The sequence below is a fragment of the Rissa tridactyla genome, chromosome Z (assembly GCF_028500815.1).
Source record: "Rissa tridactyla isolate bRisTri1 chromosome Z, bRisTri1.patW.cur.20221130, whole genome shotgun sequence".
NCBI classification, from domain to species: domain Eukaryota; kingdom Metazoa; phylum Chordata; class Aves; order Charadriiformes; family Laridae; genus Rissa; species Rissa tridactyla.
Genome location: NC_071497.1, coordinates 73,031,367 through 73,037,366, shown reverse-complemented (window position 1 = coordinate 73,037,366; position 6,000 = coordinate 73,031,367).

The window sequence follows — 6,000 nt, the reverse complement described above, 5'->3', positions numbered from 1 at the left end:
TTGTTTGCAATGAATGAGAAGCATTTTTCATTTTCTTTGAATTATTGTTGCCAGATACCATGTGTACACATGTTGCAGGCCATCTTGCAGAGGGAGCTGGCAAATCTGCAAAACTGATGCTCGCGGCTTCGGCAACTGAAATGGGCTTCTCTCAGCCAGACCCCTGCTGAGGTCAGGAAACACAGAGTTATTGCTCTCTGTAAGATCTCAAAAAGAGGGTTTTCTTCAGCTGGATTGGAATAGTGATATTACAACCCTGCCTCCCAACTCTGAGCACCTTTCTGCTTTCTCAGTGCCCTCTCATCTGTCTCGTTTGCTGAGCAGTTTCGGTAACTCCTGGCAGCACAGGCAGCCTAGAGCAAGAGTTAGGCTTTTGAGGAACACGCAGAAAGCACACGGGTGATGAGATTAAAACTGTGTGACTTACTTAATGCAGTATTAGGACTCTCTTTTCAGGTGATCTTGCTCCTCTTAAACTGGTGATTGATAAAGTTGTTGCTATTTTCTGTTGACTTCAGCAAGATGGTTCTGTAGTGTTAGCTATTGGGAAGGAACAGTTTTTTTCTGCTTCGTTTTCTGTTTCATCATGTCCCAGAAAGTGTAAATATGTATGCCCTGATTAGCATCCCATCAGTTGGGATGTCCTGATTACAGGATTTATTAGGGTGGACACAACCTCCTTGCAGACCAGTATTGGAAGGGAAGTGCCAGGAGTGGGTAGCTAAGGATTTATTTCAAAACCTGGTGGAATATTTAATCTCTGCAATGCCAGAGTGTTTTGTTTCAGCTCTGCTGCATAGGCTGACGTGCTTTGTGAGATCCATGGGAGAGGTGAGCAGAGCTCCCTTTACTGCTTGCCATAGGAAGCAACGGATGAGTTATCACAAAAGGTTTCCGTTTTGCTGAGCTGACTACTTCTGATGGAGAAACAAACTGCTGAGTTTGGAAAAAGCATAGGAAAAACAGTCAATCTTTACTGTTCTTCTTAAAATATTTGTATGAGGAAATACTTAAAAGTCCAAGAAGCAGATTATTTGCTTGGTTCCTCTTGCTAAACAGTAGTCTGTGTGAATCCCTGTAGGTCTAAAGGAGGCTGGTAACCACTGAAGCGGCATCTCTCCCCCCTGATCCTTGCGTGCTATTTCTTGGACGAAGCTCACAGGACTTGCTTTAAGTTGGTCAGCCTTGAAGTGGTCAGGCACTTGGACTCCATGATCACTGTAGGTCCCTTCCAGCTGAAATAGTGTATTATTCAGACTATTCTATTCTGAATAGTCAGAATATTCTATTCTGAGACTTTGTATGGACACAGACAGCCCCGCAGCGTTGGTAAATCCTGTGCGCAATGGAGGCCACCGCACATTTACATACCACCAGTTTGCAGTGTCATGCCACTGGTATTAGACTTCTGTTGGTTGTGAATGTGGGCGAATGTTTGCGTTTCTCCATTGCAGGGCCCTGGCTGCCCACGGTCGCGGTGTCGGTGCTCGGGGAGGGTGGCAGAGGCCAGGCAGCCCGGTGCCGCGGGCCACGGCAAGCGAGGCCTCTGCGTTTGTGTTACTGGGCTGAGCAGGAAAGGGGTTTTCCGTGGGGCCTCCCAAAGAAAGGCGAAATCAGTACGCACAGTGAGTTTTAACTGCTGCTTACGGCTCTTGGATGGGCTTGGATATAAAGATCAAGACATCAGCTGGGCCATTTCTAGCGTGTGAGGAATCATTGAGCCAAAGCACTAAAAAGTGAAAAAGAGGCCCTGTGTTAAAAATATGCTATTTCTTGGGAAAAAGCAGCCATAAATGTCATCAACAGGCTAGGGAAAAGAAAGGCAATTGTACCAAATGATGAGTGGGACTAGGGGGGATGTGTGTTACAGAAAGCAGGTCTCTCTCTCATAAGGAACAATGCTTGACAGTTTGAGAAGAGCTGACAATAAAACACATGATTAAATGAGCGCCAGAGAGCAGACTCGGCCATAAAACTATACATTTAGTGGCTGTCCTAGCTAAGCCATAGCAGTATTTATTGAGTTATAACACTGGAAGAGGTGAATAAACATGACTGAGACCATGCGGGCTCAGAGGGATTACCTTTGTTTTTAAGAGAGGCTTTACCATATTTGCTCAAAAATCTTCACACGGTGTGATTTTAAAGGGCACTTCAGAGTCTGTAGTTAGTGTCAAAGAAGACAGAAGAGATTTATGGTTTATCATGAGATGGGTAAATTGAACCAATACATGAAACTTTTAATGAACTTTCTTTTCCTAAGTACAATAGCATCACTTTGACCTCTGATTCTGGGCACTCTTATTTTCCATTTATCTTTCAGACGGTGGGAATAGGGAAACAATTTCAGGCTGTGCATTATTTCACCTTGTGCAAAAAAACATGTCATGTAGGGAAATGTCATGTTGTATCACTGATGTCATGTAGAAAAAAATCTATAAGAGATTTATTTACATTAAATATGGCCAATATCACATCTATTCTAAAAGAACAGACGAAGTTTTAAACAGATTTAAAACCATCTCTCCAGAGCATCTAGCCAAAGCTTCATTGGTTCATATTAGTACATAATATACAGACTCTCTCACGGTCAAATATAAACTGCAGTCTACTACTGAGACTTACTTGCATCGTCCTATAATAGTTACATGGTACTGACACTAAGAAATCAGCCTAAGGTCTTACTAAGCCGTTCTTAATAGATTAATGGAACAAATTCCAAAGTTTTGGAGCACTTCTTTTAACTATTCCAAATTTTGTTCCACCAGTTGTCAGAATCAGAAAGGGAGGTTTCCATACTCCTTGCAAAAATACCTCTTTATCACTGACTTGCTCTGGGTTTTTCAATGAGATTCACACTTGTAGCTGAAATTAGGGCAGACATCCTTGATGGGAGAAGATGTGCTGTTTAGCAGAATTTAACTTCCTAGATAAACACCAGAAAAAACTGCTGCAGGACTTTCTTCAGCTCCTCCCAAACATCTGCCCTGAGGTTGTCTTCATTTCTTCATTGTGGTAGGCACCCAGTCCATGTGAGAGCCACAGAAACTTTCTCTTTTGCATACATTTTTTCATTTACCACTTGTTTCCTGGCCTGACAGAAACCCTTTTCCACTGATCGTCACAGCTTGAGGGGGGTGGCCTGTGCCACATTTCACGTTCCCCCTTAACCCCTTGTTTGCTGCAGTACTTGGTCACCGTTCCTTGTCCTTGGGCTACTGGCACATCCCTTCCTCCAGTAATTACTCTTTTCAAGAAGGGCCAAGTCACTGTCTATGATCCTTTTTGATTAATTAACTTAATTTATTAACTTTCTGTGAGCAGCAGGACACAAGATTTGTTCCTAAGTCAGATGGGTGTCTCAAACCTGGAGACTTGGGGTCTCCGTCCGTTGACAGCTCTGGGAGGTGGGTATTTGTTGGTATCCCACAATGCCCTGGGGCAATGCCTTCTGGCTCCACAGCGACTGCACACAATGATTTCACATCAGTAAAGCAAAAATCTTATTTTGGCTGCCACATGGTGTCTTGTGTAGACCAACACGATTGGAGTTAGTCAGGTTCAGACCTGATATTTGGTGAAAAGCTCAGTGTTAAATCAAGGGGATTCCCAAAAGGATGCAACATTTTGTTGGAAACAGCGTGGAAAACAGAACAGAAAACATCAATGTGCCTCTTTAGAAATCCAGGGTTTGCTCCCATCCAGCATCCAGATGGGAGCATCTTCCCCTCAAGAGGCATGTGGTCCAGTTGGAAGAGAGAGAGAAGACACGGATGGTGAGAGATATGAGGGCTCATCAGATTAGACAGACCCATGTGGACTTCGGAGGTGGATGATGACTGGCAACTCATCACGACACAGGAATGAGTGGGCAGTCGATGAAATGGAAGTTTAGTGCCAGCAGAGAAGTGCTTACTTGCATTGCACAGAATCAAATTGCCCCAGAGCGCAGGGGAGCCCGAAAGAATAAATTCACAGAGGAGGATGTTGGGTGCCTTCCCAGGGAGACAGACCTGCCAAAGGCTGCTGGATACCAATAAAACATCTGGCTCAGAAAGTTCCTGAACTGCAAATCGTTGGAGCTGGGGTGGGGTTTCCAGGGAAAATACCACTCCCAATTTGCCTTTTTATTCTACTCTTTCCTTTTCCAGCTGGGGGCCACTACCAAAGATGGGGTATTGGGAGATCTTCATCCTCGCCCTGGCTGTGCAGCCACTCTTACCCCTAGAAGACATGCCTAGTCCTGCAGAAAAGGAGTCTCTATCTTCTGAAATTCAGTTATTCAAAGCTGATCTCTAAGCTGGTTTTTTTTTAAGGAAATTTTTCATCTACAGTTTAAAACTGCTATTAAAAGTAATACCAAATGCTAACAAGGAGTGCCTGTTGACCCCTCTTTGTACCTCAGAGAGGAATGATTTTTAACCTGAAATAAGGAAATATTTGAACATGTTTACAGCATCTGTGATGCCAGAGATTAATGAGGGAGTGATGAGACAGTCAGGGAAGAGAAAGCTGTGGGAGAGCACCAATGGAGAGGGAGAAAAGAAAGGGGAATTTGCAACGTGATAAGAGCACAATAAAATATCTTGAAGCTCTGGAAATCCCAGGACACGTGAAATAAGAAAAACTTGAAACAGAAACAGGAAGACTAGGGGGACTACAAGGATCCAGTTATTGTATAAGTATGTGAATATTGCCAAGAAAATCAACAGCTTTGGTGTGCTTATTTACATTCCTGTGAAACGGTAGTAACTCCACGACAGTCAATGGAGCAGCTCTGGTGAGGACATTGGTGGCTTTAGGCCTGCTAGGAGACCTTGGGGATAAGGTGTGTGGCTCTGGGCCAGGGTCTGATGTTTGTGTCTTCCCTGGGGTGACAGAGAGGGAAATTTCCTCATCCAGTGTGGTGGCAGATGGGAAATCAAAGGTTCAGGGCAGCGGGAGGAAACCTGCACCTGTGGCCCAGGGCTGAGATTGCTGTAAGAAAGCTAGAGAAGTTGCCCACACAATTACCCTGGTGGGTAATTACAGTAACCCTTTGCAGCCCTCAAAAGCCCATTGTGTTGCTTGCCATTTCTTCAGCTGCAAAGTGGAAAGATTTCCACACTTGTGAGGGACCCTTTTGGGGAAAAGTAAACAAAATGCCACAGTTTCGAAGTGAAAAAGCCAACGGCAAGTGAAGATGTCCCGGTGCCGGCCTCAAGTGCTGGTGCTCGGTGCCTGCCCAAGGAAACTTCTCAGCATCAGGCTGAGCTGAGCACCATGTTTCTCTCACTGGCTGCGGCTTGTCTGAAAGCTACTGGGATTAATACTGCTAGAATATATGGCTTGTTTAGCTATTTTTATTGACCTGTGAATATATCTACTGTATAATTTATTGTAACAGTAGTTCAGTCCTGTGATGTTTGCTATAGAAAATCTTCACTTCAAGCCAGTGGGAAATTTTGCTAGGGTGAGGAGTGCAGGCCTGGCCTCTGCTTCGCCTTTTTTCTTTTCCATTGCAACACAATTAACCTTTTCATTAGAAGAGCTCTGTTCCAAATAAGCAAACTCCTCAATGTGTATTACTGAGCCATTTCAAGCTGTCTCTTGCTTTGGAACAAAACATCTTTGTTCCAGCCGTGCATGACATTTGAAGACCTATTTATACAATGTGTCAGCTCCATTTGTTTTCTTCATCCTGATATTTTCCTCCGTATTTTTGGTTAGCCATCCAGATTGCAAGGAGTGAGGTTTCCTCCCGCGTTGTTCCAGACCGAGGCACTGGCTGCCTTTTGGCCTTTCTCCCCTTTTGCGGGCAGAGGTGAAACAACCCAAAATCAAACACAGTTTTGCCCACTTCATCCTCTCTGCACTGAGATTAGCACCACCAGACAGCTGAGGGATGGAGCACACGTGAGAGCTTGCAGAAGGACCTGGTATTATTACAATTTCTCTCTTGATGCCCTGTCTGTGGTGATGCTGCCTGCAGGATGCACGTGGCTGCAATCCCTTCTGATG